We start from the raw sequence: 24,380 nt of genomic DNA, 5'->3' as shown, positions 1-24,380 counted from the left end.
TTGGCAATTTCCCAAGGCAGACAATTTGGTGGGGGAAGCATATGAGAAGGGCTTACAAATTATCTAATAAAATGAATCATTGTTTGTGGTAAGTAAGAAAGTTACACCACGCTTTATTTGCTTTCAGGTTTTCGGCTGATCGCAACTGTATGTGTGTATTACAAAAATACCCAAAGAGAGGGGTCAGTGCCAGCCAGGGGTGTGTTTTAAATTTCCATATAAGGCTGCTATTTACTTTGGTAGAAGCTTGTGGAAACTTGCGTCAACTGGCAGGGGTATTTCTATTTATTCCACCGGTATTTTGGACCCTCTAACAGACTGGTGTCCTGGGAAGCTGCCCAGCTGGCTTGCCCAGCTAGCTCAGTGTCTGAGGACGCTGAGAGGGACTTTGCAGCTTAGAGAAGACTTGGGCTCTGCCGGAAAGGTATGACCTTGGCCTTATGGTTCTTAATATGGGAACTGTGCCTCCACATACTATGCCGAACTTCATCTAAGAGACTGGTAACAAAGTACCATAAACAGAGTGGCTTCAACTACAGAAGTGTGCTCTTTCACAGTTCTGGGGGGCCAGTAGTCCGCAATCAAGGTGGGGGTGGGGCCACACTCTCTCTAACTCCTGGTACTTTGTTGGCTTGTGGTAGCATAATTCCAATCTTTGAATGGCATGTTCTCTGCATGCATGTCTGTGTCCACATTTCCCCTTTTTATTGGGATACCGGTCATATTGGACTAGAGTCCACCCTACTCCAATATGACTTCATCTTAATTCATGACATTGACAATGACCTTATTTCCAAATGCAGTCGTATTCTGGGGCACTAGGGGTTAAGACTTCAACATATGAATTTGGGGGGATACCATTCCACACACACAATGTGTGTGTGTGTGTGTGTGTTTGTGTTTGTGTGTATTGTCACTGCACACTCTGGCTTAAAGCTTCCTGATTTTTTTTTTTTTTTTTTGGGTGGTGGGGAGAATGGTTTCCACCAGTGATAGCAAGATGGCTGATGGGAAAGTGGTTCACACGAAGGACTTCTGTCCTTTCCCAACAAAGACTGTATGACTAGAGTCTAGGGAGAATCTGGAATTGGACCACCACATGCAAGATCCAGAGCCGAGGCATTGCCATCTATTGGAATAAGCATCTATCTGGAGGTAGTTTGAGTCTGACTTGGTTACAGCGGACCAGGATGTTTGCAGCTATATTCAGTGCTTTTGGTCCTAATAACAAAAAGGCCACTCAATATGGTGTAGACAACAGGGAGATTAGCATCTGCTGTGATCCAGAAGCCCAGAGGCAGGACGACTCCCGGGTTGGGTAATTGAGCGCTCACTCTGTCATCACATGACCCAAGCCCCTCCCACCTTTTTGCTGTGGCATCCTCAGCGTGTTGCTGTTGGTCCTCTGTCTTGCCTCCCTGTGTTCACAGGAGGGCTCCGTTGGTTCTAGGGGCTCCGCTCCAACACAAGTCCGAAGGCCTGACCAGAGAATGCCTTGAGTCCATTTAAAAGAGGCCCCCAGACTTCCTCTCACACGCCATCGGTCAGACTCGTGTCACTGGGGGAGGAAATGGAGTTGCCGCGACTAGCTTTGACCTATCAAGCTTTGCTCTCTAGAGTCAGAGGGGCCCATTTGCCCTTGCTGCACATTGACTGCCCCTTCCTTAGGCAAAATCAGGGTTATGTTGGCAAGGAAGAGGGGGGTGAGCCTACTGGGAACACAGCTCACAAGGTCCCCCACACGGGCCCTGAATCAAGTGGAAGGACAGGAGGCTTTTTGTGGCCGGGTAGAGGTGGGGTGGCACGTGGCCGTGGGGGGCGGGGGCGGGGAGGGCAGGAGTGCCACGTAGCGTTGTCAGTCGATACCTTCTTAGAATAACAGTTCTCATCAGGCACTGGGTCTGACTTTAAGCTGACAAATGATTTTCCTTCACAATAAAAGTACAAACAGAATCCTAATTAATGAATTTGCCAATAGCTGTTGCTTATTTTATGGGCCTTAGCCCAGATTCAGTCTGTGGACAGGATGAGTGAGTGTGTGTGTGTAGATGTGGCCATAAATCACGCAGGGCTCAGGACAAGGGCAGTTTGGTTGGGATGTTCCTACGGCAGCCCTTCCAGAGGGGGCCGAGATGGCCACAGCCACCACGTCCGCCATGAGAGCCACAAGAACTAGGACAGCCACGGCACCCGCGGGAGACCTGTGACGACAGAGACTGGCCCCAGCTCGGGCTCGCTGAAGGCTGTTGCTTGAGGCTGAGAGGACTAGCAGTTTTTCATTCGGTAGTTTCTTGGCCCAGTCTCTCGTCACCCCTGGGTGGGTATTTCTCCTCGTACCATTTCTACCCAGGGAGAGGCCATGGTGCTATCAATAATCTACCTGTTTTTGAGGAGATGCCCGGAAGTGGTCATTCTGGTTGGGTTGGCCGTGTGCCTGTGTCCTTCATTCGATGACCACGTGTCTGACTATGTGCTGGGTGCTGTGGAGGGGGCAGGAAGGACCACAGTGCATGAAGCTGTCCAGGTCTTGTTCTCAGGGACTCAACGATCTTGCCTGGGTGCCGGGGGGAGGAAGAACTTTCTTCCAGCCCTTTGTTTTTCATGGAAGCCCACAGAAGGGGAGGTATGGTGAGGCCCACTCTCCAGTTAGGCAAACAGCAGTTTTGATAAGACTGTGGGATAACAGACGTCAGACGCCCAAGTGAGCGTGAGATGCACGTCCTGAGAAATGTGCTGACGTTAGTGATAGCATGGGTCACTTGCATTTTGAAAAAGCTCCTCAGGTGAATTCTGATATGATCATCCCTTCCTCTTTACCCAGCCCCACCTCTCACACCGCCTCAGTAACAATCGCCAAATTGCAGGAAAATAACTAATAACCTCTCACACACTTAAAGACAGTTGAGTGTCTCCGCTTTCTACAGCCTTCTGTCTCCTATTCCTTTTCATCTGCCTGCACAGGCCTGTTTTCCAACTACGGTTAATGATTAATAATTTGTTTAGCATTAACTGAGCTTTCCAATTGTTTTGCTCCATATTTTCCCAACCATTCACTACAATTCTTCAAAACCAAGTCTTTGCCTTCACACAACATCAATAAATTAATTTTCTTTATTTTTGTCCTTGATGTGGCTGAGAAGGCCCAATGTTTCGTTTGCAACACCTTGCCCTCGGTATTTCTCTTGCCTTCACAAGAGGGAGATAAACTGTGTGAGTTAGCATGCAGTGGGACCGCCCTGAGATGAACCCCCATGAAGTGTGCTTACTCGGATGACATTGCCATCTTCAGGAGCCGACACTGTTGAAAAGGCTTCCTATCTCTGTCTATGTCAGCGCCATTTAAATGCTTCATTCCCTTCAGAATCTTGACTCTCACTTAATCTTCTCCACTTACAACAGTAGGGTTTCCACGTTCTTTACTAAATTTATCTTTTGTGATAATTGTTCATCGGGGAGTTCAACATGTCCGCCATTACTATGGCTCTCCTAAGAGTCCTCTCTGACTGTCTTCATTTCCCCTTGCTATAGTGGGCTGGAAATGGGCTCTTGGGGCTGGAAGTTTGAGTCCCACCAATGCCCTGCAGACACCATGGTCCCATGTCTTGGCTGGTCCCTCTGGCAAGGTGGGTCTCAGTGATCTGCCATTTATAGCTGCTAGTTACTCTGGGGTTCTGTTTCCTCATCTTTAAAAGTGTTCTTGTGGGGGCGCCTGGGTGGTCCAGTTGGTTAATCGGCTGCCTTTGGCTCAGGTCATGATCCCAGGGTCCTGGGATCCAGCCCCACGTCGGGCTCCCTGCTCTGCGGGGAGTCTGCTTCTCCCTCTCCCTCTGCCTGCCGCTCTGCCTACTTGTGCTCTCTCACTATCTCTCTGTCAAATAAATAAATAAAATCCTCTAAAAAAATAAAAATGTTCTTGTGAAGATGGAGCTGATAATACTTGTAAGGATCTAGGGGTGTGCCTGGCATATCACAGGGACTAAAAACATAGCATTTCCATTCCATTTCCGAGCATGGCTACCCACTTTCAACTGCCGGAGTCTGCATCTCCCAGTTTGAGGGCTTTCTCCCATCACCAGAATTCTCTCTGGCTGTGTGAAGGCCCTGGAAGTGCCAAGGAATAAGAGGTTCCTGGAACAGCCCACAAACAAGGACTGATAGGAGTCGGTGTGTAAGGACCCTGTTCCCTGCCCTCGGGTGGGAGAACTCTGAGGTGGGTGCTCGATACTGCTCCCCAGAGGTCTCCAGAAGGATTGAGCTCCAGTTGCATGTTGTGCTAACTCGCTTGAAAACTCACCCTTTCTAGCCCATTTCCCGTCTCCCCCATATCTCTTTGTAGTTGCACTGTTTCCCCCATTCAAGGCAGAAACATAGACGTTATTCCACCATATCCAGTCATCGTTGCTAACAAATATTTATTGAGCTCCTTTAGCGGGAGTGCTACTCTGTGTGGACACCCCGGCCATAAGTGTCTTTGCTTTAGTGGTGTTTCTTCTCTCATCCCTCATGCCCTCCTCACCTCACACCAGTCTATCCACTTCCCTGCTGACATCTTCCAGAAGGGACTTCTAATGACTCTTCATCTCTCCCTATCTTTGCTCAAAACCCATCCACCACTCCCTGCTGGCTGCTGGATAAAGTTGGAGCAACACAGCTGGGTAGGGAAAGACCTGAATCTCCTCATCTCAGTATTAATGACCCAACTTCTCCAACCTTCGCTCCTTCCTAGAGTCACTGCAGCTTACCATGGCTATGTCTTGGCTCATATTAAATTCTACCCATACCTTAGGGTTTAAGCTACATCCCACTTCCTTCACTGTAGCCTGGACCCACAGGGAAGGAGGTCCTCCTCTGATTCTTGAAGCATGATTGGAAACACTCAGCCAAACTCATTTATTCAGGAAAGCACCATGTCCCAGGCACCATGCTTGATACCACTGGGGAGATATTGATGAATGAAATAAGTGTGGCACCTGCCCTCATGGAGCTCACAGGACAGCGGGGGAGGAGACAAAGGTCAAATAATCACAGAGATGTGGAAATTATAAATCATCTCAAGGATGATGAGGAATCGACAAGTTTTTCTCTGAAAGCTAAATGAGTTGGGAGCTAATTTAGATGGGAGGTGGTGGGTGTTCAGATGAGACCTTCTGAGACATGAGGTACGAGTCGGAATTAGCTAGAATAAGGGTAGAAAATAGTCTGAGTAGAATGAGTCTCTCATGAGAAGACGATTAACTTAGGAGGCGCTAAAAAAGGCCAGGGGGCTAGACTTGGTGAACAAAGAAGTGGCGAAAAGGGAGATGGGACTGGAATAGTTGTCAAGGGCTGGATTACTCAGAGTCTCATAGACTACACCAGTCAGGTTTCTGCTGCAATAATGCTGCTTCACAAACAGCCCCTATGTCTTTGTGGCTTACAACATCAAATATGTATTTCCCACTCCTAGGTCTTCCGACTGGCTGAAGTTCAACAGGGCTCAGCGGCGGCTCTGCAGGCCAAGGCTGGGTTCCTGGCTTTGGGTTGTGCTCAGGGCTCACATTTCTCTCATCCTGGGACCAAGACCAGAGGAGGAACAGGTACCAGGGGCAGGCTCTTCTTATGGCTGAGGATAAATTCGAGAGGGCAAGCAATTGGAGACAATGCCTCTTAAGGTCAAGGTTTGAAACTGGCACATGTTACTTCTGTCCACACTCCACTGGTCAAAGCCAGTCGTAGGGCCTAAGTAGGGGGGCTGGTCCGCTAAGAGGCATACAGTCAGATGGCCGAGGGCATGAGGGTATGATTCTATCTCAGGGAGAAAAGTTGGTGGTACAATAATCCAGCCTAACACCAACTGGAAACCTTTTTGCCTTTCTTACATCCTTCCTGAATGCTTCTTCTCTAAGACTTTAAAAAAGGCATTTCCGTACACGTATATGTATACAGAAACCTAGGATTTTTGTGAATGTTTTAACACGAACGGTATCATGTTACAAGTATTGTTCTGTGGCTGCCTTGAATTTTATTTCTTTTTCTTTTTTTAAGAGATTTATTCATTTATTTTAGGGGGGAGGGCAGAGGGAGAGGGAGAGAATCTCAAGCAGACTCCCTGCTGAGCACGACCTTTGAGATCATGACCTGAGCCAAAATCAGGAGTTGGATGCTTAACCGACTGAGCCACCCAGGCACCCCCCGAGTTTTACTTCTTTAACAAAGAATATCTTGAGCTCCAAGCCAACACTGGGAAGGCCACACCATAATATTTTCAATGCTAGGGGGTCTCCAAACCCTTACTTTGGCGTTGGTTAGAAAGTGTGAGCGTGGTCCCAGATAATAAGCTCTGTATTCCCACAATAATATTTCCAGTCCTGCATGCTTTTCCAGAACCTTGACCAAACTCCCTGATCAAGAGATAAAGTCTGTGTCCCCTCCCCTTGAACCCAGGGGTGGTCTTTGGGGACTGCCTTGAGTAAAAGAGAAGTGGCACCACGTGACTCCTGAGGGTGGGCCATGGAAGGAGCTATTCAGCTCCCACCTGGCTCTCTCTTGGGACGCTCACCCTTGGGACCTGGATGCCATGATGTGGGGAAGCCCAGGCTATAGGCAGAGGCTCATGTGCCGAGGAACCATGGCCCCTGGTCCTCAGCTTTGGCTAAGCTCCAAGCTAACCACCAGCCCCAACTTGCTGACCATGTGAACCATGTCAACCAGGCATGTGGGAGGTGACTGCCCCAGTCCCCAGATGAACTCTGTGGTACAGAGACAAGTCTTCCCGTCTCCGAGACCTGCTCAGAGTACAGATTCAGGAGCTGAAGGAATGATTGTCATGTTTTTTGAGCCTCTGGATTTTGGTGTGGCTTATCATGCAGCAAGAGATGCCTAGAACCGGGACGCCTGGGTGGCTCATTCGTTAAGCGTCTGCCTTCGGCTCAGGTCATGATCTCGGGGTCCTGGAATCGAATCCCGCATCGGGCTCCCTGCTCAGGGGGGAGCCTGCTTCTCCCTCTCTCCCCAACCCCCTGCTCATGCTTTCTCTCGCTATCTCTCTCTCTCAAATAAATAAATAAAATCTTAAAAAAAGAGAGAGAGATGCCTAGAACCTCTACTTCCTGGAACTGGGTTCCAGGCTGAGTCCCCATGCATGAATTTAGAAGGCCCTGGTTTCCCTTGAGGAGGGGTCCGCGGCCCCACAGCCTAGGGCTGGTCTGAGCCTGAGGCGGGAGCTGGGAACATTGGGGGGTGGCCTCAGCACAGCAAGACTGGCTTGAAAGAGTACAAGGAATAGGAGAGGTAGTCCCCAGGGAAAGCGAGGGGTTTGGTTGTAAATACACAGTGTGTGAGGAGGCTCGGGGAAGGGCTACAGCCTGTGGAAAGAGAGCGGGATGAGGAGGTGGGGGCCCTGGGTCCAGACCCCCGACTCTGACAAACCACCAGTGTGACTTCATATGTTACTAGGCTGCCCTGGGCCCCTGTGCTAAGGGTGCTGGATAAAATACAAGCATCCTAGTTAGAGCTGAATTTCAGATAAACACATGAGTAATTTTTAAGTATGTCCCAAATATCCCAGGGGACATACTTACACTAAAAAAGTATGCATTATTTATCTGAAATTCAACTTTAACTTGGCAGCCTGTATTTTTATTTGCTAAATCCAACCACCCTACCCGGGGGCCACATTTATAAAACTGGGGGCTTAGCATGGCCTCCAAGGCAGCCACACCTCGAGGTGAAGCCGGCTCTGGATCCATGCCCTCCCTGGGTGCGAGCCCAGCTCTGCTCGGGTAAGCTCCCAGCCTCATCTGTAAAATGGGAATAATAATGGCCATTCCCTCGCAGGCTGGTCACGAGGGTTAAGTGAGATCATGTGTACAAAGCACTTAAGTGCCGGGCCCACAGCATGTGCAAAATCAAAGGGAGGTGTTCTTATTATTACTCTTGCTAGTACCATAGGGCTATGGTTCATAGGCGAGCATTAGGCAACAGGCATCTTTGGGCCTTCGTGGGTAAGGCATGAGCGGCACGTATAGGTAAAGGAAGAAGGTTCCAGCCCCGCCCTCCAGGGCACCTGGTGTTCAGCCCGCAGTTGGAGAACGAATCCCACTACCCACTGTGTTCAACTCCCACAGTTAATAACACTGCAGAATGAGGGTTGTGGATACATTCTCCCTTCCTCGGCATCTTTGTGGGCAGGTTTTTAATTTTAAGCAGGAGAAAACCCATCAGGTAGTTGAGGTTCCTGGGGGGCAGCTAATGCTTTCTGTCAAATGCTCACCCTGGGGTGCTTTGTTACCCTGACACCTCCCGAACTTGGAGTCAGCAGCAAATTGCAGGACAAAATTCTTATGCTGCAAGTTTATTGCATATTCATAGAATTTAGGCCATTAGGCCACATTAGTTTTTTTTTTTTAACTTTTTATTGAAGTATAACCTACATTCAGAGAAGTGCGCATATCCTAAGTATACGCTTGATAAATTCTTACAAGCAGAAAGTACCCGCGGAGGAGCACCCAGGTCAGGACACAGAACATCACCGCCCCCCCATGCCCTCCCCCAGGCACCGCTTCTCCCGGGGGAGCTCTCCTGACTTTACTCACAGCTTCGCCTATCTCTGAAGCTTACATAAATGGAATCAAACATATGTCCTCTTTTGGGTCTGGCCTCTTTTGCTCAACAGTAAGATGGTGAGATATATCCACTTTGTTGCAAGAGGTGGCAGCTTTTGGTCCTCATTGCTGTTAGCGTTTACTTATCCATCCCACCTTGGATGGGCTCCGGGTGGGTTCGCCTTGCTGTAGGCATTCTAGAGCATGGCTCCTGGTGGATACGTGTAACACCTACTGTGGGGAGTTGATGAGGCTGAACGGTCTTTCATAACATCATTCCTCAGGTTGAACATATTGCAGCGCCTGGGTGACTCAGTCGTTTGAGCATCTGATTCTTGATTTCGGCTCAGGTCATGATCTCGAGGTCGTGAGATGGAGCCCCGCGTCGGGCTAGGCCCTGGTGCATGGAGCCTGCTTAAGATTCTCTCTCCCTCTCCTTCCCCCCCATCCCTGCTCTCTCTCTCAGAAAGAAAAAAAAGAGAAACCTAAGGCTGAACATATCAAAGAAACTGTTGTGGAAGAAATTAGCAAAGTGGCAATGAGAAAGGGAAATTTTGATTTTAACCTGTGAGCTCCCTCTGTCAGAAGCTTCTCCTCGCTCTTCTTGGCGGAAACAGGTGCCTAAGGCAGAGATTTGATTTGTGCACACGAAATCCCCAGGGATCTTGTTCAGTTGCTGCTTCTGATTCAGGAGGTCATGGTGGAACCTGAGATTCGGTACAAGCTTCCGGGTGGTGCGGCTGCTGCTGGTCCCTGGACCACACTTTGAGTAGCAAGGGCCACGCATCCCAGAGATTGCTGTCAGACTGCTCATGGTCAGACTGTCGGCACATCTCCTGGCAGGCACAGGGGTAGAGAGAAATGGGGGAAGACCTTCCAGCAGCAGGACAGTGGGGTGAGAAAGCAGTGCAAACGCTGGGCTCTGGAATCTAAAAGAACAGTGATCACACCCTGGCTTAGCGTTACTAGTTGTGTGACCTTGGGCAGGATACCTAAGGCCCCTGAGCCTCGGTTTCCCCATTTGTGACATGGAGTAATAGTGCCCACACTGCAGGGTGTTGTGGGGAGTACCTATTGGGAAACAGGCACATACCGGGCCACTGATAAATGTTGGTTATCATTATTCCTGATGTGATCTCAAATGATTTTTTAGGTGTGCGAAGCAAAAATACATACAATCAGGCAAGTGTACGTGTGTACAAAAAGTTACAGTTTATATCAAGGATCTCACCGTCTAATACTGCAGGCCAAAGATGCATTCTTCCAATAAATACAGTATTTGCCGCAAGTGACGTGTGTGTAAGATATTGTGGGGAAACAGAGGACGGGGCAAGAATCTCTCAGGAAGGAACCAGAGAAGGCCTTAAGGAGGAAGGAAAAATGGGTTTTGAAGGGTGAGCAGGAGCCCGCCAGGCAGATAAGGCTAAGAGTAGGCCGAGGGAAAGGTATGGCCATTCCGTTATGGAGGATCACATGTGCAAAGGCACAGAGACACGAAGAGGGCCTGATTGTACATGAACTGCTGCAGGGCTAGGGAGAGCGGGCAGGGAACCTGACCCAGAGGGTCTTGACTGCTACACCAGGGGGCTGTTTTATGCCCCCAGCAAAACTATGAAAAAGGCTGTGGTCCCCTGGCCATCTTTTCTGGGCCTTTCTTCCTCCTTCAAGGAGACTTCACCCCTACTTCTAGCTTTGGTGTGCCTCACGTGCCGACAACTCCTGGCAAGGCATGCTCTTAGGAACCTATCTGAGATGTACCCCGTGACTCAACCAGAGGTCCCTGACCGGAAGGCAATATTGGATTTAGGAGTGGGGACCCACAGCATGGTGGGGGCACCTGGTTGCTTAGATCACTTCCTGCAAACTCCAGGGTGGGCTCGGGCAGGCCCCACACCTTTACCACCCTTTGCTGCCCGCCCACCCCAGTGGGACGAGTTGCCCATTGAGACACCCCAAGCCTGAGCCCAGATTGTGACTCTCAATGGCCCCACAGGGACCGGCGAGACACCCTTCCTGGTGTTTGTGAACCCAGGCAGGGCAGTGCTCCTTCTGCCCACTGGTCACCTCGGCCAAGGAATGTGCTGGCACAAGCCAGGAGGCTGAGGAGCCTGTTGGGTTTGGCTCCTGCTGGTGGGCTTCGGACCAAGGCATTGTGTTCAACCAGCCCTTGCCGGCGGTTAAACTGTGACACGCAAAGCCCAGTGGCCACTCGGGAAGGAGGACGGGCAGAGCCTGTGGACCCTGAGCCAGGGCCAAGCCCGCTCCCCGCTGCCTGTCCTTGGTGCCTCCCAGGACAGGGGACACAGGGCTGGGGAGGCATGGCTAGAGACTCTCTACTCAGGGCATTCATACAGTCTTCCTTTGAAGTAGCAGAAACCTTTTGCTAAACAAAATCGTATTTATCAGCAACCGCAGTCCTCAAACTGGCTGATGTGGTGCTGGTTCTGGGAGAAGCAAGGTGGAGGCCCACACCCAACCTCGGCCTCCCCCTTGGGCACCCCCAACCGGGCTTTCAAAACCACAGCCTCAGCCAAACCCCTCACTCTCCTGCTGAGAAAGCTGATGCCCATAGAGGCCTGGGGGAGATCACAGCAAGGCAGAGGGGGCAGGAATCCCGGTCAGCTGTCTCTTGGAGCCCGCCTCAGGGAGACCAAAGCTCTCCGCCCGGTGCTCTGTGGAGAATAAAGGCACGTTCGTTTCTTGAGCCCAAGGGGGCCCCTGGTCCTGAAGGAGGGGACATCAGAGCTAGAGGTGGGCTGGGTGCGGGCTGCAAGGCCACGGGGAGGCTGGGCAGTGGTCCCAGGGGGCCCCTCTCTGTGCCTCTCCCTACTGGCCACAGAGACCCTTCCACCTCCTGGGGGGCTCCTGCCTGACAGGGCCCCTTCCTTCCAGCCCCCCTTCCTTTGGCAGCCCTCCACTCCTCCTCCATCTTCCCCGGCCATTAGACGGGAAGCTGCTATATTAATGGCCCTTCTTCGTTCTGAGCAGGCCGGTGGTGTCACTGCCAGGTTTTTCCCCCTCCTAATGATTTGTCCTGGCAGCAGAAATATTACAGCGATGATTTCATGTAGAATTTCATTTGCTGGGTTTTTTTTTTTTTTAATCCCTTGAAGAAGGGGCTGAGCGATTAATGGGTCTTTGAGAGATCAAAGCTCTACGTGGCAAAGAGCGAATCGTAACCGTAGCTAACACTGATTGGGGACTTGGCATGTGCCAAGTACTGGGCCACCGTCACAGCACCTCTGGGAGGCACGCCCTGTCATCATTCCCGTTACTGAGGCACAGAGTGGCCAGCGGTCACATAGCCCACGGTGGTGGCACCGGGATTGGAAACGGAGGTGGTGTGGCTCCCGGGGTTCTCGATCACCTGGCTGTGCCCCCTCGTGAAGGTGTGGGGAAAGCCGGGGATCGGGAGCCCAAGAAACCCGACACGATCAGCTCCGGGCGCCCGGCCCGCCCTGTGGGCAGCCACCAGTCAGATCAGGCCAAATCGTAGTCACCAGAGAGCCTGAAGGTTTCCGGTTCCGCCGGGCTCACTGAGTGGGGACCGGGCACGGTTAACGTCACCCCGGGTGGCGTGGCATGGCTCACGGGCCCCACAGGAGCCCAGACGCCCTCACTCTTCCCCTGCCTGAGCAGATCGCTTTGTGCCTCCGCGTCCTCATGTCCTTTCACAAGCGATACTATGGGCTACCATTTGGTAAGCACTTGCTATGCGCTGGGCACTCTCCAGAAGATCTGTCTCCTCTTCATGGCCACCCAGAAACGTATGCCTTATTAGTCCCTTTTAAAGATGAGGCGTCTGAGGCTCAGAATCCACTACCTTGGCAAAAGGCCCCAGAGCCAGTGGTTGAGCAGGTTCCAACCAGACCTGTTTAGATGCCAGAGCTGAGGCGATTTTCCATCTCTAGCTCACTTTCTTGAAGAGAAATATCTATGCATGCCAGACGCTTCTTGGGCATCATCTCTTCTTGAAGCATCCCTGAGATGTCCTGGCCCTGACCCCCATTTTACAAATAATGAAATAGGTTCAGAAAGTTTCTGTAGGTTGTCCAAGGTCCCACAGCTCAGTGGTGTTAGGTCTGGTTTTCAAGCCTGGATCCATCTACCGCCGAGCCTTCCCTCTTTCTGTGACGTCATACGTATGCAACGACAGTTAACTAAATGCAACAATTTTCTAGGGGAGGTCACCTGGCTGTTGTTGTCTCCCAAAGAGCAGAGAAAAGGGAGCGTTTTAAAGCCGTAGTTGAGAGAAAACAGGCAAGACCCTTGGAATAACCTCTGGATTAGGATAGCTCTAAGGCTCGAGAGCAAGAAGCCAGCAGGGGCTAAGGAACTTGGTTCATTGGTCTGTCCATCCATCCATCTATTCATCCATCCCCATTCTTTGAGACAAGATCAAGAGCCCTGGGGTGTTTTGCTGGCCTCTTTGCTCCGTAAGTCTGTGTCACCAGTCCTGGGAGTGACCGCAGGGAAGGGAGGTGCCTCCGAGAGTAAGTGGTAATTCCTCAGGGGGGGCTTCCGGCTCCATCAGTGCGAGAAGTTCTCCTCACTGTGCCCTCTCCTCCATGGGGCAGAAGGCAGGTCCCACGGAATATTCTAGGGCCTGGCATGTCGGGACTCTTTCAGCTCAGGGAAAGACGTGAGGCCAGAGGACCTGGATAGAAGGGTTGGCAATTTGTTGGGATGACTCCGATACCCCCTCACCCCTCTGGACCTAGATTTACACGGGAAGGAGCCCCCACTTCATCTCTCTCTCCCACACTCATGTCTACATGGCAGAGGGGCATTTAGGGTGTGGTGGGGGGGAGGAGGAAGAACAGGAAGACAGATCATTCAGGAATCCCACTTGGCTTTTGTGGCTGCTGGTTCCACTTTATTGATTAATATTTCCCCAAATCGCCAGCCTCGGATGATCGGTCCAAAAGGCCGCTCAGCGCATTTTGGGGATTTATCCTGCAGAATCTGCCCAGGAACCTCTGCCCACTTCTGATTCTGGTCCCACCCTGCACAGCGCTCTGGACCCTGTGGCGTGAGCTTTTTAAATTTGGATCTCCCCCTTCCCTAAACTCGCCATACCACTGGCTCCCAATTCCCTTGGAGAATCTCCAGTCCTCATGGCTTTATCTGCTACTTCTCCAACACTGCTCAACAGTGAGGCCTCTGTGATGGCAGCCCGTATAATTCGGTTCAGCAAATATTTACTGGGCCCGACCGTGCCAGGCACCACTTGAGATCCGGGAGGCAAAAGTGGCTTGCAGCCAGCCGCCTGGGTCTGAAGCCCGAGTCTCCCGTTACCGGCTGAGTAGCTCTGGCCCAGGGAACTTCTCCTTAATGTCACCTACGGGGAGGCTGCCCTGTGTGTCCCTTTCCTGTGTGCTCGCTCAGGCAGCCCTTACCAGGCCTCCTTTAGGGGGAGTTACCGCCCATTTTACAGATGAAAAAACTGAGCCTTGAGACTTTCCCATTTATCCTAGTTCACCCAGCTAGCCTGGCGGAGTTGAGATTTGCACTCCCGTGGGTTTGATTTCAACATCCGTATTTCTACAACATTCCGTGGACTCGCTTGGGCCCGCCAATGTCTCAGAGCCTCAGTTTCCCCAGATGTGAAGTGGGAACAATTTTATTAGCGACCTTAGACACACATTGTGAGAATTAGGTGAGGGCTTTGGAAAACGCTACCCAGTGTTGTTTTTTTAATGGTTATGATTATGAAGTGGGGTCTCCAGGGGTCCCAGGAAACTGCTCTGCTCTGTGGAATGATAACTGATCATATGACCTTATCGCAACCTCAGGAAAGCCCTTCCGGAGTAGGCACCTGTAAGCTCCGCAGCGAGCGGGGCTGGCCGGGCCCCTCCCCACTCTGGCATCCTACCATGAGCCTGGGACCCCACAACTGGCCATTACTTCTGTGTTTGGATTCCTTAGAACCCCATGAGGGTGTCCTGGGGAGGAGAAGAGTCAGACAAATCACAGAATGTTCAGGGAGGCCCTTCAAGACGATCTGGTGAAAATCCAACCCGATCGCGATACACAAGTGGAAGCCGAGGCCCAGACAGGGACAGGAACTTGCCCAAGATCACACAGCTGGTTAGCGACAGAGCTGGGGCATCCAGGCAGCTGTTAGGGCTCTCCCTGTGGGGCTCAGGATTTGCCGATCGCGTCCACTTCCCAGCTTCTCCAGCACGGCAGCGCAAGGCCCTTGCACAGGAGCTGGGAAGGACCCTGGGAAGGTCCCTGCAGGGGCGGAAGGGGAGGCAGCAAGGTCAGGAGGGTTTGGGGAGGGGAGGGAGGTCCAGGCACTGTTTTCTGAAAACCACTGGATACGGGAGCTGATGATATAATCTGGGGGCTCCCCAAACTGGCCAAGGGCCCCAGGACGCCCACTTGTAGCAAGCCAGGAGTCTGGCCCTGGAATCTGTTTCTAAATGAGCTCCCTGGGCTCCCAAAGCGCTTATCGTGGCCGAGCCCCTCCAGGAGGAGCAGGTCCCACTGTCCCCAGCAAAGGGGTTGGTCCCGGCCCCTTTCCCGGCCTCCATGTTTCTGGTTGACCAGCGTCCTCTGTGCTCACCGCCACCGTGGACCCCATAACAAACACACGGGGCCCGGGCCTGGAAGATCTATTAGTGGCACTCCTGTCACCGCCTGCAGAGCAGGAGGAGAGGCAGCCAAATGCTGTGCTAATTATTCTAGCTTCCAGCAGGGTCTCGGAGGTCCCAGCCATGGTAAATCTTAACTTTCATGCTATGGTGCACCGGGATGCAATTTACTTCAAAGAGAGCATAAATCCCCACTGCGGCGTGTATCAGAGGAGTGTTACATAAAAGTGGCCCATGTGCTTCCCACCCGGGCTGCCTTCGCTCCCCCCTCCCCTCCCCTCCCCTCCCTCCCCCCCCCTTCCTTGTAAGTTTGAAAAAGCCAGCCCGCGGTTGGCTACACATCTCGCACGCAAAAACATTTATACACACGTCTGCTCCCAGCCTTATAAATCACCAGGCTTGGCGACTTGGCAGTGGGAACACAGGCGAGCGCTATTTTTACCAGCGCAGGCCGCAGACAGCCCCCCGGGGCCCCGCCTTTCCTAACAGCGACACCTCCCGGAGCCAGCTCCGGCCAAAGGCAGCCTTTCGGCTTTGGACCCATTTCTCAGGCTTTGGAAGATGGTCACTGACCCTGGCCCGGTCCTTCCCTCCGTTCCCGTCTCTCAGCAGCCCACCCCCCCCACCCCCGCCCCCAAGGCATCTGGGGAATTCCTCCAGCAACAAAGGCCCCCTAGGAGGCCCCGCCCCCGCGTCCCTGGCCCCAGGCGGGCTTGCCAGAGGGGCAGGCGGGCACCGCTGACGTCATGGTGATCTTCCACACAGGCTAGCACAGCTCATTAGGGTGTCAAGTGATCATGGGAATCGGGGAGGGGGCTGCCTACCCGCCTCCCCTCCCATCCCCCCAGAGCGAGGCCCCCTCCGTCCCACGCAATCCCCAGGGGGGGGGGGGGCTGTCCAGTTGTGTTTCGAGCAATTACTTCCCCGTGAAAGACATCTGTTATCTCGGCTGACACACACGGGATGGGCGGCCCGTGTGGTCGGGGCGCGGGCCTTGTGAATCCTGGCATTGTCATCCCGGCCCCGGCTGGGAGCCAGGCGGGGTGGCAGGGGGTGCAGTGAGACAGAGGCCGTCTGTCTCCTGTCCCCTGGCCCCCGCCCGGGCCTCCTCCGTGCGACCTCTCCGGAGGCGGCCGTGCCAGGTCTAATGCCCCTAAGGTCATCCTCGCAGATCCGTTCCTGATTCCTCGAGGCCGTCCTTCCCGTGGCTTCGCTCCCCTTGCAGCTGCCGCCGGTAGCCGGTAGCCGGTAGCCGGTAGCCGGTAGCCAGGCGGGCCGCAGGCTGCACGGATGCGGGGCCCCCCTCCCCACCGGCGGGCGGCGGCGGGTGAGCACTACCTTCCCTCCCGGCGGGCCCAGAGCTGCCCAGAGGCCCCCCCTCACCAGTCACACACTGGTGACCCCTCTGAGCCTTGGTTCCCTCAGCCCCAGCAAGGACGGGGCTGCATGGGGGGTGGATTCCCTGAGCCAGGAGCTCCCTGCCAGCCCGGACTTGGGATCCCTCCTCTGTGACCCATGTCAACACTGTATAAACGGCAGGTGTTTTTCAGAGGCCCCGGGCAAACTACCAGGATGGACTGGAGTGGAGGACAAGCACCTCGGACCCGTGTCTGGCCAAGACCTCAGGCCGTCACCTCAGCTAGCCTATGGCTTTCTATTTCAACACCTCCTTTCTCCGGACAGAAGCCCTGGGAAGGAGTCCCTGCCTCACCCAACCTGCATTCAGGCTTTGAGGGTGGGAAGAGAAGAAAGAAGCGAACCGGCTTTGTGCCTCCCACTAACCAGGCCCCCCCCCCCCCCCCCCCCCGACGCCTGGCCCACGGAGAAGCCCGCTTTCTCGAGGCCGGCCTGCCCCCCTCTCTCCCCCCACCCTCTACAACGGCCACCATGTTAGCTGCACCCAGAATGGGGCTGTCACGTGGCTCATCCTTTTCCATCGACTTTGGAAGAAAAAGGTCAGGGAGAGGGTCTGAGAGATCTTCATAGACCCTCAGAAATGAGAGAAAAGAGTTAGGCACCGAAGAAAGACAAACCGCAGTCGGGTGCCTCCCCTCCCCTCCCCTCGCCTCCCCTCCCCCCCCCACCCCGTCCCCATCCCAGGCACGGCTCTAAGGCCGCTGAGTCTGACCCGGGAGAAGTCTGCCCTAGTGTTCCAGTGGTCCTGAACACCTGGCTGAAGGTGGACGTGGGGGCCGTCCGGAAGTCAGCCCCGTGGGGGTTTTGAAACATGGCAGCAAATTCTTTGATACTTTCCCAACCCGGCCCCTCCCCTTGTATCCGGGTGGGCTTGTGACTGCTTCAGGCCGAAAGCACACTACAGGAGTGATGCCATGTGACTTCTAAGACTGGATCCAAAAAGGCCGCGCAGGTTCTGTCTTCTCTGCTGGAACAACGGCACTTGGCCCTCCACGCTGCTGTGTGAGAAGCCTGAGTGCTGGCTGCCGTGTTGGGAGGAAACCCAGTCCGCACCGAGAGGCTACACGTGGATGGGATGATCCACAGTCCTGGCCGAGCCCAGCCTTCAAGTCATTTGAGCCCAAGCACCAGGCCTGTGAGTGAAGGAGCTTCGGGATGATTCTAGCCCCCAGCTATGGGGTCACCCCTTGGCCATTCAAGTCTCCCCAAGTGAGACCCTAGACATTGTGGAGCAGAGTCAAGCCACCCCAGGTCTGCCCCTGTCTGGATTTCTGACCCACCGAATCCAGGAGCATACTAAAATATTTGTTGTTTATACCAGGAAGGTGGGGTGGTTTGTTAAACAGAAAGAGTTAACAGGAACAGCTTTCTCAGCCCAGGGTCCTACCTGACGTCCAGCCTAATGTATGAAGACATGGACACCTGTTTTCCATAAAGGAAGTAGGAAGTTTTCTAGAAGCCTGAGAATGGCACTGGGCCAAAGGATCTGCTGTGTGGACTGCACACTTAGCCCGGCCGCAGAATTATGCCCAGTTCCAGAGGCAGGCCTGGTGGTGTTACCTCCGGGTTAGTCTCTGTGTTTGCAGGAGACCCGGGAGTCCGTGACTTCCTTGGGGCTAGTCACGTCTCATTTCATTTCCTGTGTGGCCCCGGAGCTTTCTGGCTGCCACTGGGAGGAAGGATGAAAGATGTCCTGACCCTCTTCTCGTCCCCTGGTTTGTAACTTGGGCCTAAGGAGGATGGCCCCTGGGCAGAAGGGGAAATGAGAGCGTGTGAACACATGAGAGTGAGAGCAAACACATGTCTTTTTGTGGTTTCTCTATCAAAGGACAGAGGCCAAATTCCCACCCGGGCACCAAGAATGCCACCTGCCACTGTGACGTACACAGGCCTTAGTGAGCACTCTCTAGTTTCACGAAGCCGGGAGGCGGGGCGGCACTTGGCTGCCTATAACCAGAATTAGCCTGCGGGGCTCTGTGTCCTCCAATTTACAGGGGAATCAGACCTACTTTCTCCATCCTCTGCAACCCTCAAAAGCCTGACAATGCATTCAATATTTAAGTGCATCGTGGGCTGTCCCACGATGCATTTAAGCAGTTGCTGGATTGTATCATCATGCAGCGGGGTAGTCTGGCTCAATTTTACGTATAAAACTCAGTCGGTGACAAATTCCCATTTGCTACCTGGTCCCTGACCGTAGCAAGCCCTGTGTTTGATCCCTAAAGTGCTCGGGAGCCTGGAACGATGAATCGTTTGCCACAGAGCAAGAGATCACAACCCTTACTCAAAAACACAAATCTTCTTAAGCTTCTTTTGGCTTGCTGTCCATTGTAATGTGGCGGTCCTCATCTTCGAAGGGACACATCTTGGCTAAGTGGTCCACTTGACCATGAGCAAGAACCCAATAAGCCACTAAAAGTTTGATCGGTTGGGATAAAGATTTAGAAATGAGACTCCGGAGAGGAGGACAGGGACAATTCAACTTCCCGGAAAGACTGCAAGGTCTTAGGGAGGAGGAGAACTCTAAGTAAACATGTTTCTGTCTCGGTGGCCCAGGGGGGTTGGGGGGGGCAAGGGGTGGGGTTTGGGCCTGTAAATGACTGATGTCCTTCCGGTACCCATCCTCCTCCCTCGTGTCCTAGGAAGCAGCCACCTGTCTTCCAGCTGTCTGGGACTGTCTGCTGGAGCAAGTGACATCACGGTGACCAGAACCCACTTCCCCTTTGTCTGGAGCAGTTATGATGTCATTCTCTCTGGCAGAGAAGCAGGATGTTGGCAGTTCGGACTCCTCTGGGTCCTCCTGAAGTGATAATTGCCTTAGATTTTGTTATAAAGTGCAGCTGCTAATTATCTTGTTAAATCACAGCCATATACTTTTTGGATTTTTTTTTTTTCTTTGCAATCCATTTAAACAGTCTGGGACATTAAATAGAGCCACACACCCTAAACAAAAACAAAAACACAACCCAGACGCACGCACAAAAATCGCTGCTTCTTTCCAACACTGTAAAAATAATCTAAAAAAAAAAACAAAACCGAAAAGGGCGCAGATATGGCATAATTAGATTGCTTCCATTAAAAAGTCATCATTTCAACATCCTCATATAAATATCTGCATCCCATTGCATATTTTAAGCAATTGCATAATAAGCCCCCAAGTGAAAAAGAGCAAAACTCATTTCCTGACCACAAAAGGAGAAAGGAATCACTATGTGCTCTGAGTTCCAAGGAGAACTGGATTACATTCCTCCCACACAGACTGGAGGGAGATGGAGTTCAGTGCTTCAGGCGAGAGAATTATGACAACACTTAACCGCTGTGACCCACACTGCTCCGTGCCTCTCCACGCCATTGGCCATTAGAAGCATGCAGCTCCCACTGAGGTCAGAGGGAGGAAGGGGGGGCCTGGCCCCCTCCGTTTGGAAACCCTGCCCTGGGTTCCAGCATCAACAGGTGAATGAACATCAGTCGCGGCCTGAGCATCTCTGTCATTTCTCTTGATCGGCCGTTTCAGGCTTCTGATTTGTGTGGTGCTGCTGGAAGTTTGCCAAGCGGGGCTGGAGGAAGAGGCCAGGTGTGGGCACCACCCTCATATGTATCCATGCCATAGGCACCTACCACCATCTTACTTCCCCTTTGCCCTCGTGAGCGATGCCCGGCTTGTCCCCTACTCTCTGGCGCTGCAAAGGCAGCTATGATGGACAGCTTCAGTCGTGCCCTGCCTCGAGCCATACAGGAGTTTCTCTGGGGTGAAGACCCGGGGGATTTCTAGGTCATTCATAAAGTTTGCACAGATTTCACTCCTCTAAGCATCACCAGATACTCCTCCAGAATGGTGGTATCACCTTGCAGTCCCACCAGCAGTGCGCAAGAGTCCCCATTTCCCCATATCTTCTACAGCACTGGGTTTTATTCACTTTTGTAAGTTTTGCCAATGTCTTAGGTGTGAAGTGATGCTGTTGGACTTTGCATTTCTTTAGTAACTCATGGGGGTTGATTATCTCTTCATTTTCATTAGGGGTTCCCTATCTATGAATTGCTTACCTATATTATTGGACCTTTCTCCCCTCCACTGCTTTTTCCTGTTTTCTTTTTTAAAGTATCCTTTAAGAGTTTCTTATCTGTTTTGGTAACAGCGAACACAGACAAATACCTTAAAGAAGACCACACATGAAGATAACTTATGATAATCTATAACTTGATTATTGTTTATGTTTTCCCCTTAAACGTCTGGTTCACTTCTTACTTTTTACAATAAAAAAAATCAAGCAGAATGGTTTTGAAGCAAATGAGCCAAAAAAAAAAAAAAAAGAAGTGTACTTTCAGTTCCTTGTCTACTTTTGTCAAGAGACTGGAGGAGCAGGAAGAGAAGTTGAAGGATGGAAAGGTAGATTAAAAGGACGGAAAGAAAAAACCAAAAAAGTCTCGAAGAGGAATTCGGGAAGAGAAAGAGACAATGATTAGGGAAGGAACCAGGCAGAGACAGTGAGAGAGAGGAGTAGAAATGAAGAGGAGGGGGAGGAGGGGGAGGAGAGAGAGAAAAATGTAGAAAAAGACAAAATAAAATAGATGCACGAAGACGGACATCCAGAGAGAGAAAATTTTGAATGGGTTTTGAGCCTGCTCTGAACCACTCTGCCCTGCCAACTTATCTCACCATCTCCTTCGCCTTGGACTCCTTCTAGATCTTCTCTCCAACGTGCTCTGGTGTGATGAACCCGGAGGAACCCGTTTCTCGCCCAGGAGCTGTTGCGGGCTGGATCTGACTTGGTCTACACAATGTTCAGGGCTCTGACGCCACTGTTTCCAGTTCCTTCTGTCTCCTGTCTAGGGCTTTACCAGTTCTGGCCTGTGTGTTAGTCTCCAGGGGATGTCGGGAAGGAACTTGCTCCCTAACCAGACTGCGAACTTCCCGCGGGCAGAGTCCACCCCTTGGCTGGCCGCCCTACCTCTCCCTGGGGCTTGCAGCACACCGTCCACGTCCATTAACACTTGCAGAGCGGATGAGCCAAGGCGTCCTGCCATCATCCTTCTCAGCACACACCCCACCGCGCTGACCCTCCGGCAGCCAACCTCTCAACTTCTCCGGGATGTTTCTCCTGCGGTGGCTTCTCAGGGCACCAAGTTTTCAGCTAAGTACTAAAGGCCCCGTTGTCTCGCCGTATCCATATCAAGTCTGTGGAATGCTGATGGGAAGGCAAATGGTGCGGAGTCCGTGTTTCACGCGGACGCGTTTCAGACCTCACAAATGATCCGAGCAAGGGAGAGCGTGGTCCCCGTGGGCAGGCGTGGCACGCGTTTGGAAGGCAGTCCACATTCCAGCAGAACATTTGTGTCACAGGTACCTCTGCCGAGGGAAATAAGGCAGTTTTATGCTTTTGATAAGATGCGCGCAGGATGCCTGCCGGCAGGGTCTCGAGGCTTTGTGGAGCCTTGGCCAAAGATGGAAGCCCTGGAAAAGCACAGGACGTTTCCCTGGTGTTTGTTAAATGGCATGGGCGGGGAACGCTTGTGTTTCTCCCAAAGTGTGGGATCACGCGTCACAGTTGCACATTCTAGAGACTGGGGGGGGGGAAGGGGGAAGTGGGGAAACTCCATAGAGCTCACAGCAGTGGCCCCTGACACTTCCTAAATCAAGTTGCTTTCTCGCGTGAGTCCAACAATGTATTGCGAATATCAGGCTGGCCTCTTTAATGAGCACTGCGTGGTAGCTGAGACGCTTAAAGGTAGGCAACACTGCTTCTGGCAAGTCCTGATATGATGCTTTTTCCGGCTATTTCAGAACTGAGTGAATGAGTGATGCAAGAGGGTAGTTGGAGTTTGCTTCTTGTTGCCCTGTGGAGCAAAACCAGGGTGGTGAGGCAGCCAGAGTTCGGTGAGCCTGTGGTTTGTAGTAACGGGGGCAGTGTTCTTTTCTTTTCTTTGTAATTAAATTGTGCAAGGCTCTACTCCCTCATTTTGGATCAGGACAGTTTTGCTTTTTTTTTTTTTTTTTTTTTTTTTACTTATTTATTTGAGAGCACAAGCAGTAGGCAGAGGCAGAGGGAGAAGCAGACTCCCCACTGAGCAGGGAGCCTGATGCAGGGCTTGATCCCAGGACCCTGGGATCATGACCCGAGCTGAAGACAGATGCTTAACCAACTGAGCCACTCAGGCGTCCCCAGATCAGGAAAGTTTAATAGTTCAATTCTTCTCCCCTTTGCTTCCCGCCCCCCCCCCCCCCCCCCCCATTCTGGATTTCTTTTTTTTTTTTTTTATTTTTCCAGCAAAGAGTTGAAATGACACCCAACTACAGGGACAGGATTTTTGTCTTAGGAGGGGTATGAAGGAAGGGCAGGGTCCCCTGGGGAGTGACAACTCCATCCGTCCACCAGTTACTAAGTGTCAATAGGGTCTTGTCTTGTCCTCAATACCATGGGGTAGGGGGCGGTGTCATCGAAGATGTGCTTTCTGTGCTCCAAGATCTGGTAGTCTAGGAGGGGAGGCCTTCACCTCAGAGAGCCATGGTGGAAAAGAAGTCAAGACAGGACCCTATAGTCTCTGTTTCAGAACATCTAGACCTGTGGCTGTGGGAGTTGACTTGGGGGCAGAGGGGTAAGGAAGGCCTCCTGCAGGAGCTGTGAGGTGTGTAGGAAGGGTTTGCCTTGAAGGGTTGAAATGGGTCAGGGGAGAGTGGAGCTGTCTGACAGAGAAGCATCACGGCAGGGAGGAACCGAATGCATTTTCAAAGTCTGCCTGACTACCCGTGTCCATATCACTTGATTACCAAGAGTCTTGCCCCCCTCCAAAACCTACTAGGGTAGATTGTTTGCAAAGATGGCTGCAACAAATCTTTCCACCTCCCAGGACCCCATGCAAAGTGACTTTGCTTCTCCTTCCATCAAGACACAGAGTTTATTTCCCCTTGTGATTTGCTTTGACCAAAGAAGGTGGTGGAAGTGACCCTGGGGGACTTCTAACACTAGACCAGACAGCTTGAACTTTCCCCCTCTCTGGGTGTCCTGAGACCACCATGATGTGAAGAAGCCCAATATGGCCAACTGGAGGGTAAGAGGCCATGTGGGGGTGGGGACTGGGGCACTCCAGCCAACAGCCGGCACCAAGTTCTAGACATGTGAATGAGGTCACTTTGGACCCTTTAATCCCAGTGGGCCCATCATGTGGCAGCAGCAGCATGAAGGAACCCCTGTGAGACCAGCAGATGAACCATGGGAGATACTGAATTGTTGTTTCAAGCTGCTAAGTTCTCAGGTGCTTTGTTACACAGCAGATCTAACAGCAACACTTACTGAATCAGAATTTTTAGGAATGTCTGGCATCCATTCCCTCTTTGCCCTGAAATAGCACGCTGATTTCTTTCTCAGGGAACAGTCCCTCCTCTACTCTAAGTGGTCTCCATGGGGCTGACAGTCATTGTGTCCCCAGGCTGCCATCCTCCGACCCAGTCACCCAGAGTATTCTATTCTAGAGTCATAGTAATTGGTTGAGGGATTCCCAGATGGAGTAAACTGGGCCAATTGGCAGCTGCCCTGAGATTTGTAATGTGAATGCTATAGGAGACTTTCTCATCCGCTGGGATCTCAAACTGTAAAGACCACAAAATCCCCAGGCCAACAAGTCCAACTTGCCACTACACACAAAACCAGGACAGAAAGACGGAGAGAGAGTGACAAAACCCTGACAACATCATCTGAGCCTTTGGAAACAGTTGCACTGGAATTTGATGAAATCCCAGACTTCCTAGTTATGTAGCAAAGGGAATTTGAATTGGGTTTTGGTCTCT

At 52.0% G+C, this 24,380-nt stretch overlaps 1 long non-coding RNA gene across 1 annotated transcript; it reads left to right on the top strand.

Moving 5' to 3' along the window:
• Nucleotides 1–323: 323 nt before the first annotated feature.
• Nucleotides 324–16,737, top strand: LOC116646115. Its single transcript, XR_004302071.1, has 3 exons — nucleotides 324–424; nucleotides 5,447–5,576; nucleotides 16,721–16,737. It is a non-coding gene; the product is annotated as an uncharacterized LOC116646115 (long non-coding RNA).
• The last annotated feature ends 7,643 nt before the right edge of the window (nucleotides 16,738–24,380 follow it).

This window comes from Phoca vitulina, unplaced genomic scaffold (genome assembly GCF_004348235.1).
Source record: "Phoca vitulina isolate PV1807 unplaced genomic scaffold, GSC_HSeal_1.0 scaffold35, whole genome shotgun sequence".
Classification (NCBI taxonomy): domain Eukaryota; kingdom Metazoa; phylum Chordata; class Mammalia; order Carnivora; family Phocidae; genus Phoca; species Phoca vitulina.
This window is presented reverse-complemented; position numbering and strand designations above follow the sequence as displayed.